Source organism: Taudactylus pleione, unplaced genomic scaffold (genome assembly GCF_031769625.1).
Source record: "Taudactylus pleione unplaced genomic scaffold, aTauple2 ptg000559l, whole genome shotgun sequence".
Classification (NCBI taxonomy): domain Eukaryota; kingdom Metazoa; phylum Chordata; class Amphibia; order Anura; family Myobatrachidae; genus Taudactylus; species Taudactylus pleione.
In genome coordinates this window covers 2189510-2205547 of record NW_028284961.1, presented here as the reverse complement: position 1 = coordinate 2205547, position 16038 = coordinate 2189510, and the positions used below count along the sequence as shown (strand labels likewise).

General features: G+C 47.1%; 1 pseudogene; it reads right to left on the bottom strand.

Moving 5' to 3' along the window:
- LOC148481846 (uncharacterized) overlaps positions 1–16038 on the bottom strand; it is a 280901-nt pseudogene that overhangs the window by 146268 nt on the left and 118595 nt on the right.

The window sequence follows — 16038 nt, the reverse complement described above, 5'->3', positions numbered from 1 at the left end:
CCTCTCCTTGGTCGTGATGGCCTTCCGAAACTTAGTGTCCTGCTTCCGAATATAGGGGGTCACCAGACACAGCAATTAGGTGGTGTCATCCATCCGCAGGAAGTTGCGGTAGTCGTCTGGATTGTTCTCCCTCATTTCATCAGCATGGGCATATAGGATTGACTCTCCCTTTCCAGCAGCCAATCCTTGGTCCAGCAGGACCTCATCCTCCTCCTATGCTAAGCCCTCTCCCTCTCCCTCTCCTCACTCAGCTTGACCACAGCAGTGCTCTATAATGGCAGGGATCCATCACAACAAAAAAGCAGGATAGACCACAGGAAATAGAGCAAGAAGCACTTTGTAAAGCCAGGCAATACAAGGCAATGCACAGTAGCTAGCAATGTGGAGCGTTCAGCAGGGCAAAAACCAAGTCTCACTAATCACAGAGCAAATAGGAGTGCACAGAGCTGAAGAGGCAGGTATTTTTTATACCCCCTGTGAAGCAGAGTACTCTATTTAAATTTGGGTCCAATCTATCGCATGATCGCATGTTTTTCGTGAGGCACACGATCAACCCTATCACGATCCATCGTATTGGTGACGTGTGTTCTTAAGAAAGATCTCATGAAAATCGTGTGTGAAAAATGCACAAAATCGTGTGGTCAGGACTGCCGGGGAGCTCCAGGAAATTAAAGGGAAATCGTATGATGAATCTGATCTTAAGCTGGTCGTGCAGTTGTATGGCCAGCATAAGTCTTTCCTAGTAGGCTTTGTGATGTAGGCAATGCTCCATTAGTTGCCCTTCTTTGTACAGTCTCTAATGTATTTATATCCTTCTAGAGATATGGCCTCCAGAACTGAACACAGTATTCTAGATGAAGCCGTACCAATGACCTATACAGTGGCATTATCACTTCTGCCTTCCTTCTACTGATTCCTCTCCCTATACAACCAAGCATCTGACTTGCCTTCCTCATTGCTTTGTTACACTGTTTACCTGCCTTTAAGTCACCTGAAATAGTGACTCCTAGATCCCTTTTCTCCTCTGTAGTTTCCCTTAGAGTACCCTCAATACTATATTTAGGTTTTGAGTTCTTGAGACCCAAGTGCAGAATTTTGCATTGTTAGCTTTAAACTATATTTACCATGTTCTTAACCATTCCTCTACTCTAGCTAGATCCTCCATCATTTGTCTTACCCCTCCAGGTGTGTCTACCCTCTTGAATATTTTTGTGTCATTTGCACAAAGGCATACTTTCCATTTTATATCATTTGCAATCTCACCAACAAAGATATTCAAAAGCACTGGTCTAAGAATAGAACATTGGGGTACACCACTTGTCACATTTCTCTCCTGAGACTGCACTCCATTTACTACAACAATTTATTAGGGATTATTATTTAGGAGTAGGCAATAAAATTGTACTTAAGGTTATTTAATTTAAGGAAAAGGCTGGTCTTGGAGGCAGAATGAAAGTGCCAGAAGTGGCATGAAAGGTTCTGCCAGAGATGTGGAGGAGGAGGAGAGATGCATGCAGCAGTGTAGGGGTATATAAGGGAGAGCACCCGTGATATGGGCAGAGAGCGGTTCCCCCCTCCATTGCTTACCACTCATAACAGGGTCATCTGTGTTTGTAAGTTGAGCAGTGTAAGGCCAGTGAGGGGCTTCGGCAGGTGCAGGCTCCGGGCTGCTTAGTTGACATGTGCAGCTTGCCAGTGGCTGTATAGGGGCGGAGGAGCTGACCGCTGCTAAGCAGGAGGGAGGATCCTACTGGACAGGCAAGGAGGGAGACAGCTCTAGAGGCAGACAGCGCACCAGCCAGCATAACTCACAGCATCTCCCTCCAGAGAAGGATCTGTCAGGGAGGTGCGCTGGGAATCTTGGTAATCCGGATAGCGTGGAGTAAACTCCAGGGCTGTGGCATCACTAGTGGGAGTCGAGTGGGGCACCTACTGTGGTAGGCCCAGCAGAGGGGAGCGCCACCAGCCAGGGCACCATACCTGCACCCCCCACCCCCCGCCACCATTGCGTCCGGACCGAAGACTTGCCTAATCATGTAATGAGAAGGCAACTATGCCTAATGGTGCTGACTGTAGGGGGAGCTGCAGCAGTAGTGTGCAGCTACTCCCAGGCAGTCATTCCCATTCTGAGTGTTGCCATGTGACAGAGTTGTTCCTCCTTCCCCAGCTCTCTCTCAGCTTCGGAGTATCCAGGTGTGTCTTAGTTTTCTGTCTGGGGGGGTGGACTGCTGCTGGGGAGGAGGGTGCATTTGTGTGAAAGAGGTGTGTGTGTATCTGTGTCAGTGTGTTTCTGTGTCTGTACTGTATCTGTGTCAGAGTGTGTGTGTGTGTCTGTGATGGTGTGGCTAAGAGACAACAAGGCGGGGTGATGGTGTGGCTGAGAGACGATGTGGGGGAAGGAAATGGTACTCTGAGAGATGACACAGGGGGGAGGCAATGATGTGCTGTGAGACGTTGCAGGGATGCGATGGTGTAGTTGACAGATGATGCAGGGGGAGGAAATGGTGTGCTGAGAGACAACGCGAGGGGAGGCAATGGTGTGGTGAGAGACAACTTAGGGAGGAGACGATGGTGTGCTGAGAGTCGATGCAGGGGAGGAGGCAATGGTGTGGCTGAGAGACGCAGGGGGAAGGAAGTTACACAGGGTGAATGAGTCTGGTTGAACCTCTGTTGAATGATGATGACCTTCTCATATTCCTACACAAACAGGCATCTTTCTGGACAATGTGACCTACATAAATAGTGAATACTGACTGAATACGCCGTCTTTCCAGGGAGGATACATTTCTTCAGAGGTTCCACCGTATAGGTAAATGGAATGGAAAGGAATGTTCCCAAAGTGACAAGAAATGTCATGTTGGCACGCCCCATTTTCAGGGGCCATGCCCCTTTGATATGTGACCATGCCCATTTTGTTGCCATGTGTTTGTGACTGTGTGGGGGGGGGGCAATTTCTTTAACTTGCCCTGGGCTCCAAAGACCCTAGTTACACCACTGTCCAGAGACACCAGTAGTTGGGTAGCAGAAGTAGCACTGACCCATTGTGAGTAGTGTTATTCTGACCTAGCACCTTCATAATTAATAAGCATACCAGCCACAACCATCAGTTACCGCTTGGAATAAGGAGGCTTGTATACTTTCCTTTATATATACTTATAGCTACCACCTCATACAGATGCACAGAGTTAAATAGTGGCTGATCACGCCACAAATGTGCGCACGCATCGCACCATGCATTCCTATGGAAACGTGCCAGTGGCAAGGATATAGCTGGGCATATCTGTAGCTCAAGAGCTTGGTTTATTGACTCACTATGGAGGTTTTAGTAGACATATTCCTAGGTGGGGACATATATATCTGAGTGTACCAGGCTGAATACAGTTAGGAGAGAGACAGTTAGGAGCAGCCTTGGCCAATGGTATTATGGGAAGTATTATAAGCATGGACTATACTTTATGAGAGATAATTGGAAGTAGGAATAGCCGGATAAGCACAGATATAAGAATTTATCAGTTCTAAGAAGTGGAGTCTGACTTGTCTACTGTCATAAATTTACTAATTAATATTACCTAGTTACAGAGATGCAAATCAGACAGAGGATAAACTTATACTGAGCTGCTAATAATGGATACATGGGGCCTAATATCAGCCTTCAGCAAACTAGGGAATATCAGTAACACAATTCTGACACATAATAACTCCTGCATTGGGCTCTGCTTTGCTAACCTGGCTGTGCTGTATCTTTTATGACATTCGGGGAAAGACTTTGATATGTTCGGGACTATTATCAATACATTGTAAATAATTCAGTGTTAATATGCTCAATGCCGGAGGCTGGTAGGGTCTGGGTAAAGTATATCTCTATATCTCCAGGATACATAGAGCGACTCTAGTGTACACAATGACATAGGGAGCACTTGTCATGGACTCATCATTCACCAGTGACTATTCCTATTGTCATAGAACAATTCCTCTACCTTAGGGAGACCACGTCATGGACTTAAGTATAGATTGTTATATGCCTATCTATCATCTCTATAAGAAATGTATATTTGCTATTGCAATAGATTGTGCTCTGTGTTACTGTGATATGTAATTTTCCAACTGGCTGACCACAGAGCCGTAACTAGACTTTTTGGTGCCCTGTGCCAGAGAAAGCATTGAAGTCTCCCCCATTTTTTAAATAGACATAAGATAGCGCACCTAAAAAAGGGCCATGGCTTCATGGGGAAGGGCCATGGAAGAGATAGTGGAGACCAGGAGATGCTGGGAATAAATAGGTACATAATACAGTGCACCTGAGAGAGAGCCATGGCCTCCAGGGGAAGGGCCGGGAAGAGATAGGGGGAGGCCAGGAGAAGCTGGGGATAAATAGGGACATAATATAGTGCACCTGAGAGAGGGCCATGGCCTCATGGGGAAGGGCCAAGGAAGAGATAGGGGAGGCCAGGAGATGCTGGGGATAAATAGGGACATAATATAGTGCACCTGAGAGAGGGCCATGGCCTCATGGGGAAGGGCCAAGGAAGAGATAGGGGAGGCCAGGAGATGCTGGGGATAAAAGAAGAGGAAGCTACAAGTAAGAATGATAATAAATAAGAAAATTGACAGGCCCAAACAGCGCCCCCTGCCCTGCGGTGCCCTGTGCCATGTCAGTGGTCGCACCACCCTAGTTACGGCCCTGCCTGACCATATGTACCTCTACAGGTGAGAAGTGATATATAAATTTTACTGTAAATTGCTACTTGTATGTTTCATAAAATAGAAGAAAAAAGTGTACCTATATTGTGTTTTACTTACATAATTTTCTTCAAGTTCCAGGACCTACGAATGAAAGAGGACAGATGGTTAATGGTAACAAGAAACTGTAATGTATAATTCTATGTAAAGTTTATTACACTGTATACATTATTATAGATCACCAATTAGCAGAAAATAGGATTACCCAAGCAGGCATAATAATACTCATATTTTAATACTGATTAGTTTGGGAAGAGACACATTAAATTAACATAAAAAGTGGGTTACACTCCTAAATAACAGGAGATACTTAGCTGATCCAATCTCAGAGCTTTATATCAAAATGAAGATTCAACTTTTTCTTCATCAGGTAGGAGTGATGTCTGTATACAGGTTACACAGGTGAGATCTCTTATTCCTGACTGACTTGGTATTTAGCAGAAGTGCTAATTGCAGTAAGTGTTACTTACTGATCAGGGGCGATGAGAGAAGGGGGATCAGGTACTTTAGGTCACAGGTGAAGTGGGTTTTTTGCATTAAGAAATGCTAGTAAAAATGTAAGAAGGTTGTTTGAGCACAGAAAGAGAACATGAGTAAGTTTTGTGTAAGTAGCAGTATTTTATATTGTATTCGATAAGATTCAGGCAATGTAAGGACTAACAGAGCAGAACGAGGACAATCAGTCTAGCTGCTGCTTCCAAAATAGATTGTAAGTGTAAATTGCTGGTCAGGGGATTACCAGTGAGGAGACTATGGAAATACTAAATGTCCACTGAGCATGGATTTGGTAAGCAGATACACCATGACTGGCCAGTGAGCAGAAAACTTCCCTTACTACTGATAGCCAGTTTCATCGTTCAGCTGCTCTGATTGTATGTTCTATGTAACAAGTGGTGATCAGACATTTTAGATCGCTGCAATAAGCAGTAATGCAAATCTTTCATTTTACTGCATCATAAAAAATTGTGACCAAAAACTTGCTCTTATGCAGCACAGGTGTGTATGTGACTCATCCAGTGACATGACACTAACTACACAAGGGAAATCCTCTTATTATGTTATATCAGATAATGAAAGATCACTGTCCGGACTCTCCTAATAGAGTCCCTCACATCTCCTACATTTTTATTACACAACGTTTTCAGAATACAATGATACATTGAAAAAACTAAAGGCATTACTGAGCTACAGCTATCACAGGGTTACCTGAATATATATATTGGAACACACAGATCTGTAACATTTTGTTCTGCATTATTTATTTTATCTGCTGAATTCTCCAAGGTCTCTTGAAAATTTTCACCCATAGATACATGACCTAGAATTAGATAAAATAATATTAACAACATCACAAGACTATTTCATATTTACATGGAGAGGACATTAAGAAGCAGCGCTATATGTATCGTCTTTATTTCATTACTGTTACAATAATGGGAGAATGTTCTGCGTGTAACATAGAGTATGTAGGTAATGTAGACTGTATCTATGGTGCTGATGGGCCTTATAATGGCCGAGCTTACCTGGTGCTGGTCACATGATTTTCTAACCACAATTAATGGAACTGCCGAGGTGATGCTCGTCTCGGTGAGCCTAGTTGTGGCCGGTAAGTGTGGCTGGCCACTAGTATTGTGGTGCATTATTTGGGTCCACTCTCAGATGGTTAGACATATGACCCATCTGGATGGATTTCCATGGGCATGGTACCTTTGGGTGGGCTTTTGTCATGTCATCCCCCTTTTAAATTCCTTTTACCCAATGCATGCAGTGCATACTACTGGCTGATAGCAATCTGCCCTCTAAGTATGAAACAATTTCCCTACTGTCCAATCCTATTCTCGCCCTCCCTCCTCCTGATCTCTGGTTCCTGCTACTGTGATGGGCCAAGGTGTTCCAATTGGTATGTCCCAGATTTCTGCAGCCAGTTCTTTTCTGCAAGGTGCAGAGGTTCTTGTGGTCAGGAAAGAGACTCAACATGGAGGAATACTCTGCAGAGCGACTACAACCTGGCATGAGAAGGCTGAACAGAACTTACACCAACTGAGGGAAAACATATAGCAATTTGAGCCAGTTGAAGCTGTCCAACAGGAGACCACCTCAGAACACAAGAGAGACAGCTAATCAGGTAAGGGTAGACATGCATGAGGATGGGTCTGTGTCTGAATACCTGTGATAATTACTACATTGCCAGATATCGTGTGCATCAGGCTACTTGTCCGACTGTCTTATAAATAATGTAACATTAATACCGGTATTTCCAGCAGTTGTCTTATAAAACTTGCTGGAATTAGTAGTTTGACAACTGCTGGAAAGTCTAAGGTGCAAAATTATGAAACTTTCGCCCCTAACATTCATGTGGAATTGGCTCTTTCTGCATGAATCTCTCACATGTAAGTAAAGTACTGTAGATAGTTATCCCAGAACCATGAACACTAAATACAACTGTATCCATTGTTCTGTATGGGAATTCTTCACTTCTCCGAGCTTGTCTCTGAAAGCTCATGTCACCTTCAGGAGGTGTTAGCAGCTCTCATATGGAAAGAGCTATCTGAGAGCTTGTTTCAACAGGGTACACCAATGTGAGTAGGCACACAGCTCGAGCGGCTGTTTCCCACTATGGCCCTACCTGTGTGGAGTTTGTATATTCTCCCTGTGCTTGCGTGGGTTTCCTCTGGGTGCTGCGGTTTCCTCCCACACTCCAAAAATATACTAGTAGGTTAATTGGCTCCCCACAAAATTAACCCTAGTGTGTATGTGTGTGTGAGCATGTGGTAGGGAATATAGGGTCTCATTCAGACCCGCTCGCGAGCGCAGGACGCTCGCAAGCGGGTTGATGGTACCCAAATGCGCATGCGCACGACGGAGGGAGCTCCGTCGTGCGCATGCGAGAGACCCGGGGTCTCGCACCAAAGGGGGTGTGCTGTCGATGGTGAGTGACAGCACATCCCCTTTGGTGGGCGTGCCGGGGGCGTGGCTGCCAGCCGGAGGAGTTCCCATGGGAACGCCTACCGTCTGGGGCCGGCCCCACTGACATCACTAGGGGTGTATCTACCTATTGGCCAGGATGGCACTCGCCAGGGGCGCCGGCCTAGGGGGGGGGGGGGCGCCGCCCAGCAGTGCCACCAGTGGCCAAGGAAAGGGTGAGAGTAGTGAGTGGGAAGTTAGTAAGTGGGTACTGTGTAATGTACTAGTAGCACTAGTACCAGTGACCTTGTGGGAATCTCTGTACGTGTTGCTGTAGTAGCGGCGCCAGTCTTCCTCCAGTGACGTCACTGCCGCCGGCCCCTGCAGCCGCTGCGCTGGGAGATCCCTCCTGCAATGGAGTTCCCGGTTACTGCACGAAGCCTGAGCAGTTAAGCAGCTAGGCGGCGCAGCCGGCGGGGAGGCAAGGAGACCGGGAGCACACCGGCCGCACACAGCTGCTGCCGAACAGGTACCAGGGAGGCGGGTCACAATGTTGCTTATCTGGGAGGGGAAGGTGAACTCTGCACTGCGAGTGTGTGTATTATATCAGAATAATAGTAATAACACCATGCTCACTACTCCTCTTGTGTTCCTGCATCTACAACTGTGGACAGGGCATGCGGAGACTTTTAGTTCTACAGCTGCTGCAGAGCCACAAGTGGACATCATGTGCCTTCAGCAATAACTGTGACAAAAGTATTAGGTGATTGTAGCCAGGGGCATATCTACCTATTGGCAGAAAGGGGGTGGTTGAGGAGACAGAAGAGGGGTAGCTGTGGAAAACAGGAGGGTGGCTGGGGAAACAGAAGGAGGATGGCTGGGAAGGCAGAAGGGGAGCTGGCTGGGGAGACAAAAGGGGGACTTGCTGGGGAAACATTATAAGTACTTATTTATTGTATAGTGTAATTATTCAGAAACTATGGGGGGAGGGGGGCACCAGTCTATTACGTTGCCAGGGGCACTCGGACCCCTAGATACACCCCTGGCTGTGGGTGATCACCCCCAGCTATGCAAGCGGCCAGGAGGCCGCTCTAAAAACTTGGGGGGGCATCCACTACAAGATCTGAAAACGACTGCACGATTACGACATTGTAATCGTGCAGTCGTCTGTCAGTTGTGTGATGTGCCTGTACTGAACGAGCAGACGTTCAGTGCAGGGTCATTCATCATCTGGAAACATGCTGAGCCTGACGATATCGTCAGGTTGACCAGCATGTTTGCACGATGATAGATGTCTAAAAGACCAAATTTTCAAACGATTTATAAACAATGTTCAAACAATGTTTGATCGATTATCGAACGATTTTATCGTAATCGTTCAACTTTATCGTCTAGTGGATACCCCAGAGGGACGGCCCTGATTCAGAGCGAGCGCTCTGTCAGAGCGTCTGGCTCTGAATCTGGGCCACAATTCACAAACACAGAAAAAATATTTTTTTTTGCACTTAGGGGGAGCACCCCTGATGGACAGAGCACCCCCTGGACAAAACTACAGCACCCCTTTAGGACTGGTACACTGTACAGGACTTTGGAGTGGACACAGCCCCTATGACTGCACAACACAGCCCAGCCAGCCCCTATGGACTTTGGAGGAGTGGACACAGCCCCTATGGACAACAGCAGCACAACACAGCCAGCCCCTATGGACTTTTTAGGAGTGGACACAGCCCCTATGGACAACAGCAGCACAGCTCAACACAGCCAGCCCCTATGGACTTTGGAGGAGTGGACACAGCCCCTACGGACAACAGCAGCACAGCTCAACACAGCCAGCCCCTATGGACTTTGGAGGAGTGGACACAGGGCCTGATTCTGACCCGCTCATGAGCGCTGTACGCTCGCAACTGGGTCGATGGTACCCTAGTGCGCATGCGCACGACGGAGGCTGCTCCGTCGTGCGCATGCGCGAGACCCGGCTAGCGACGGGGAAGTCGTCGCTCCGGGTCTCGCACCAAAAGGGGCGTGCTGTCGATGTTGATTGACAGCACGCCCCCTTTGGTGGGCGTGCCGGGGGCATGGCTGCCAGACGGAGGCGTTCCCATGGGAACGCCTACCGTCTGGGTCCGGCCCCACTGACATCACTAGTGATGTCAGTGGGAGAGATTTTGGCTCTGATAGAGCCGAAATCACTCCAGGGCTTGCGGCAACGAGACCCTACCGCAGGGTCTCGTCGCAAGCCCGATGGTCGCGATGGTCTTGACCATCGCGACCATCATCATGGACGCTCGCATAAGCAGTGGGTGGTAACCCACAGCTATGCGAGCGTCCAAAAGGCCGCTCCAAGTTGAGGTAGGAGAGCCCTGATTCAGAGCGAGCACTCTGGTCAGAGCGTCCAGCTCTGAATCAGGCCCACAGCCCCTATGGACAACAGAAGCACAGCACAGCGCAGCACAACACTACACTGCACTACACTACACTACACTACACAGCCCAGCCAGCCCTAACTCCCACCCTCCCTCTTCACTGTCCACAGCCGAGTAAGAAAATGGCGCCAACGTGGGTACCTTATATAGAATCCAAAACCCGCGAGACCCGGAAGGCGGGATGATGAGGTTTTGCCTCAACTTCAGATCCAAGTCAGGCGGGAAAAGTCGAGCCTGATTCGGATCGGCCTCGGATCGGGGGGGCTCGGGGGGGTTCGGATTTCAGAAATCCCCTAATGTAAAGTGCTGCAGTTACCGCATCCCTGCATCTAGTAATGTGGAATCAGAAGGGAGTTATGTGCCCCTCTTATTATTGCTGGTCCTATCTTCAAGATAAGACGCCGATGTGCAGGCAGATGTATGAATGGTCAGGGCACAGACGTTTCCGACAGCTGCAGCTACAGTGCATCCGGAAAGTATTCACAATGCTTCACTTTTTCCACATTTTGTTAGGTTACAACCTTATTCCAAAATGGAATAAATTAATTTTTGTCCTCAAAATTCTGCACACAATACCCCATAATGACATGTAAAAAGTTTTTTTTTAATTTTTGCAAATGTAATAAAAAAAAACACTAAGAAATCACATGTACATAAGTATTCACACCCCTTGCCATGAAGCTCAAAATTGAGCTCAGGTGCATCCTTTTTCTGCTGATCATCCTTGAGATGTTCCAACAGGTTAATTGGCATCCACATGTGGTAAATTCAGTTGTTTGTACATGATTTTGAAAGGCATACACCTGTCTATATAAGGTCCCACACTTGACAGTGCATGTCAGAGCACAAACCAAGCATGAAGTCCAAGGAATTGTCTGTAGACCTCTGAGACAGGATTGTCTCAAGGCACAAATCTGGGGAAGGGTACAGAAAAATATCTGCTGCTTTGAAGGTCCCAATGAGCACAGTGGCCTCCATCATCCGTAAATGGAAAAGTTCGGAACCACCAGGATTCTTCCTAGAGTTGGCTGGTCATCTAAACCGAGTGATCGGGGGAGAAGGACCTAGTCAGGGAGGTGACCAAGAACCTGATGGTCACTCTGTCATAGCTACAGAATTCCTCTGTGGAGAGAGGAGAACATTCCAGAAGGACAACCATCTCTGCAGCAATCCACCAATCAGGCCTGTATATTAGAGTGGCCAGACGGAAGCCACTCCTTAGTTTAAAGCACATGGCAGTCCATCTGGAGTTTGCCAAAATGCACCTGAAGGACTCTCTGGTCTGATGGGACAAAGACTGAACTCTTAGGCATGAATGCTAGGTGTTATGTTTGGAACAAACCAGGCACCGATCATTGCAAGGCCAATACCATCCCTACAGTGAAGCATGGTGGTGGCAGCATCATGCTGTGGGGATGTTTTTCAGTGGTAGGAGCTTGGAGACTAGTCAGGATAGAGGGAAAGATGAATTCAGCAATGTACAAAGACATCCTGGATGAAAACCTGCTCCAGAGCGCTCTTGACCTCAGACTGGGGCGACGGTTCATCTTTCAGCAGGACAACGACCCTAAGCACACAGCCAAGATATCACAGGAGTGGCTTCAGGACAACTCTGTGACTGTCCTTGAATGGCCCAGCCAGAGCCCAGACTTGAATCCAATTGAACATCTCTGGAGAGACCGGAAAATGTCTGTGCACCGACGCTTCCCATCCAACCTGATGGAGCTTGAGAGGTGCTGCAAAGAGGATTGGGCGAAACTGCCCAAAGAAAGGTGTGCCAAGCTTGTGGCATCATATTCAAAAAGCCTTGAGGCTGTAATTGCTGCCAAAGGTGCATCAACAAGGTACTGAGCAAAGGCCGTGACTACTTCTGTACATGTCATATCTTAGTTTTTTTTATAAAATTTGAAAAAAATCTCAAATTTTTTTTTTACACGTTGTCATTATGGGGTATTGTGTGTAGAATTTTGTGGACAAAAATGAATTTATTCCATTTTGGAATAAGGCTGCAAAATAACAAAATGTGGAAAAAGTGAAGCGCTGTGAATACTTTCCGGATGCACTGTATCATTGTCGTATGCATAGCGCTGTCCCAGGCTGTCGGTTCCGACAGCCAAGGATTGTGCATTCAAAGGGCAATAAGCTATTTTTTTTTTTCAATTAGCCACGAGTGTCACTGGAGGTTTTATGACTGCTGCAAGCGCTGGTTAGAAGCTGTAAGAGGGAGAGCGCACTTCCGCAACCAGGTAATTTAACACTGTCCCACTTCAGCAACCACCTGTTAGTACATACAGGCGCTGACTGCACCTGCTCCTCTGTGAAACCAAGGGGATAGTGGGTCCAGGCATTTAAAGCATGTTAGGTGCCAGATTAATACATCTCCCCCAATATATCAAAACAAATGTTTTTACTGTAAGATATCTCATTATTTTATCAATTTTACTTGATGTGCTAAATAATGCTAAGATAGAAACATTGATTTATACGTATAGAGATCTATTACAGAAATGTAACATATTTGCTTAGGCACATTGGAGTTTATAGGATTCATCTAGATGACAGTTACCCAGCTGAAGATAAAATCTGCATCCCTCATAGTCACTCTCTGTATTATCCATCATTGTGATGACACCTCTCAGTGGGACTGATGATCCCGGCACATCTCCCTGTAGCTCATTAGTGATGTCACCTCTGAGTGGGACTGGTGATCCCGGCACATCTCCCTGTGGCTCATTAGTGGTGTCACCTGTGAGCGGGCCTGATGATCCCGGCACAGCTCCCTGTGGCTTATTAGTGATGGCAGATCTGAGGGAAGTGATGAAAGCGGATCTGTCTGATTGTACAGAGCCATATATCTGTAGCAGGATACGGGTATAACCATGGCCGAGCTTGTAATTATCAATCCTCTTTGTTAGGTCACATCGTAGTCTGTGTACTTCCTAGGCTGTCACTGAAAGTGAAGAAGAATCTATAGTTAGCATCCAATTATTACATTGTGTCACTGTGACTTTGTGGGGCCGGTATATGTCTGTACAGGCTGTATCCCTTATTGCACTAAGACTGAGCAGAATCTGAAATCTGGATATTGAATAAAGGATGTTTTACAGTTGATATACATTATATCTGGGTATATGCCTTTTATATGCTATTTTATAGTGAGCTCACAGTGCTGTTCAAGTAGTAAGTATATTCCCAATTATTTTTAAATAACTGCAGTTCAATTTAATATATGTGGTACCCCCAAGTTTGTGTCCAATTAGGGGTCCCCCAATATATTTTTTAATGTACATATAGATATTACTGCCTCATTCAGTGAAATAGAAGGGCTGCTGAAGTTTTGGTGACCCCTCTCTCTCCCTGGGGGCTGCTGAGCCTGCGCAGCCAGGGATCATATCTAACAGCTGGCCAGCAACTGTGAAGCCCGGGAAAATGAACCCTGTGGATTGGCCCCTTTGGTTGTAGGGAAGGGGGCCCAAGGGGAAGGCTGTAGCTGGGCCCCGGGCCAATAAAAAAAAGGGAGCCAAGTAGAGGAGGAGAGTTAGCCTACGCTGGAACTCTTTTTAGGAGAGCTCCGCTGAGCTCAGAAGGGGACTGAATGGGAAAAGCGCTGGTACCGGATTGCAGAGGGAGCATACGAATGATTTACCTGGTGTTTGGAGACCACAGCGCTGCCAGACTCCCCCCACTCAAACAAAACTGCCGCTCACCTGTTCCAGAGGTGGGAGGCGCGGTGCAGAGAGGAGCCGGTCACAGAGCTGATAGCGTAGAAACCGCTGCTGGGGAGGAGATTGCCCCTGAAGTATCCATACCCTGCCTGCCTGATCCATAGGAACCCTTCCATTTAGATGAGGGATGCCTGACAAAGTGCCTGCATATCAGGAGACTCCCATCAAAGAAGTGTGTCACGGGACACAGAAAGGAGCCTGTCTGCCGCCAGGGAACCTGACTCGTAGACGTGATCACTGCCGCTGGGATTGAGCGGAGCTACCCCTGTCCCTTCCTGTTAACTACCTCCACTGCCGGAAGAGGAAGATGGGACTTGCTAGAAAGGAGCCTGCCTGCCGAGGTTAGAGCCCTGCTGAGGACACCTGGGGTGGATGGCTGCCCCGAGGATTGCCTGACTAAGGGTCCCATTGCTGAATGATCTGCCGCTCTGCTGTTGCTTAGGAGGAGCCGCGGAAGAAACCGCCGCTGGGGAGAGGACCTGCGCTGGACTGAGAAGACGATGCCCGGAGAATTAAGATGGAGTGCATTCCATATGCAAGGAGTAAAATTAAACTGGCTGTCTGACTACGGGCTATAGAGGGTTACATTTTTGTTACTAGGCAGTAATAGAGGATAGGGTGAGTTTGGTCAGCCTATTGGAAGGATGCTGGGGGATGGGGTTTCAGGGACATTTCATGGAGATTGTTCTAGCAGCCATTTTAGGTCATCTTCCTTTGGTTTGTTCCCCGCCAACCCTTCCTGTTTTTGTTTTTCGATTTCTGAGTGGTGTCAGCTTTGGCGTTTGGTGGGAAAGAAATGGTTGCAGTCACCACCTGTCTATGGAGATTTCAGGTGCTCTCCCTCTCCAATACATGGTTTAGGCTGATTCTTCCCTACTGGGGTCAGCGGTACCATCGCTCCAGTTGAGCTCATGTTGTGTCGTTGGGGCGGGAGGTGGATAACTTGTGGTAATGGGCTGGCTGGTCACCTCCCATTTTGGTATGGGTCAAGTATGGAGTGACAGTTGGTGGATCTTGCATTGTGGGGCCGTTCTTTCAGTGCCACCATTCTTTATCTGTCCTTTCCTCTTCTTAGTAATTTAGCATTGTTTAGCATTTTTTAGTATCTGCTAGTTTAAATTGCCATTTATAGTTTTCAATAGGAAAATAAATAAAGCTGACCTTCCTTTCCCCTTAAGCAAGTGTCAGTGTCGTTATTGCAATTTTGATATGGTTGCTAGTTTGCACTACACTGGAAGTGGGAAGACATATCTGGTGATGGGGAGTTTAAGTGTGCCGGAGTGACCAGCCAAGGACGACCCCTGGAGAAGACCCCAGACGTGGGCCCCGTGCCCGGAAGTGGAGTGAGGATGACAATTCTGCAGGGAAGAAGACAGGATCTGTGGATCTTATGGAGTACTGCCCCACTGATCACTCCCAAGCCAAGGATTGCTGCCAGGAGGACGAGGGAGGAGCTCCAGTACTTAGCAAAGCCTGGTGTGGTGCTCTGCATCCCGGGCCTGCGGTTGCTGTATTCTGGGAATTGTGTTGGGTGGAAGAGCCCCTGCTAGCGGTGAGACCATGCAACTCTCTCTCTTATTAAGCTTACCTGTGCCCCCTCTCCTGTTCTCCTCCACCACTAGTCGTATCTCTTAGCCTGCTGCTATGCCCTCTCCGTGTCTCCGGGGTCCAGAGTTAGTTTGGGGTCCGGTTTCATTGCTTATACAGCCCTAGTTAGATTGGGGATTAGGAAGTCATTTTGGGGATCAGGAAAGGTCCCTAGTCTATTTTAGTCTGCTGGTTTGAAACAGGGGGGAAGTAAGGGATAGGACACCCCCTCCCTCTGTACAGATTTGTTGCTTGTGTGTTATTTTTCTTGTGAACCTCCAGCTCATGCTGGGAGGGGACGTGACTTGGTTAATTGCATCAGCTCACGTCTGATGCAAGTGTGATTACTGTAAATGCTGTTTTTCATGCCATGAAATGTATATGTATTCGCTGGTAGTGGTGTAAATGTGAATGTCTTTAATGCACTGCTTGGTTGCCGGTATCTACTGCAGAGACAGTTTATGCTAATGTAATGTATATTCATGCCTGCTGATGCCTCATTTGAATGCTTCATTTCTCAAAGCACTGTTTATCTCTACTGTGGAACATTTACCTTGTAAATGTCTGTCATGCAATGTATATGTAATGCTTATTCAACCCTGTGTGACCTCAGTTGGCAAAACTCTCTGGATAGTGAATTGTGTATGAATTTATTCTTT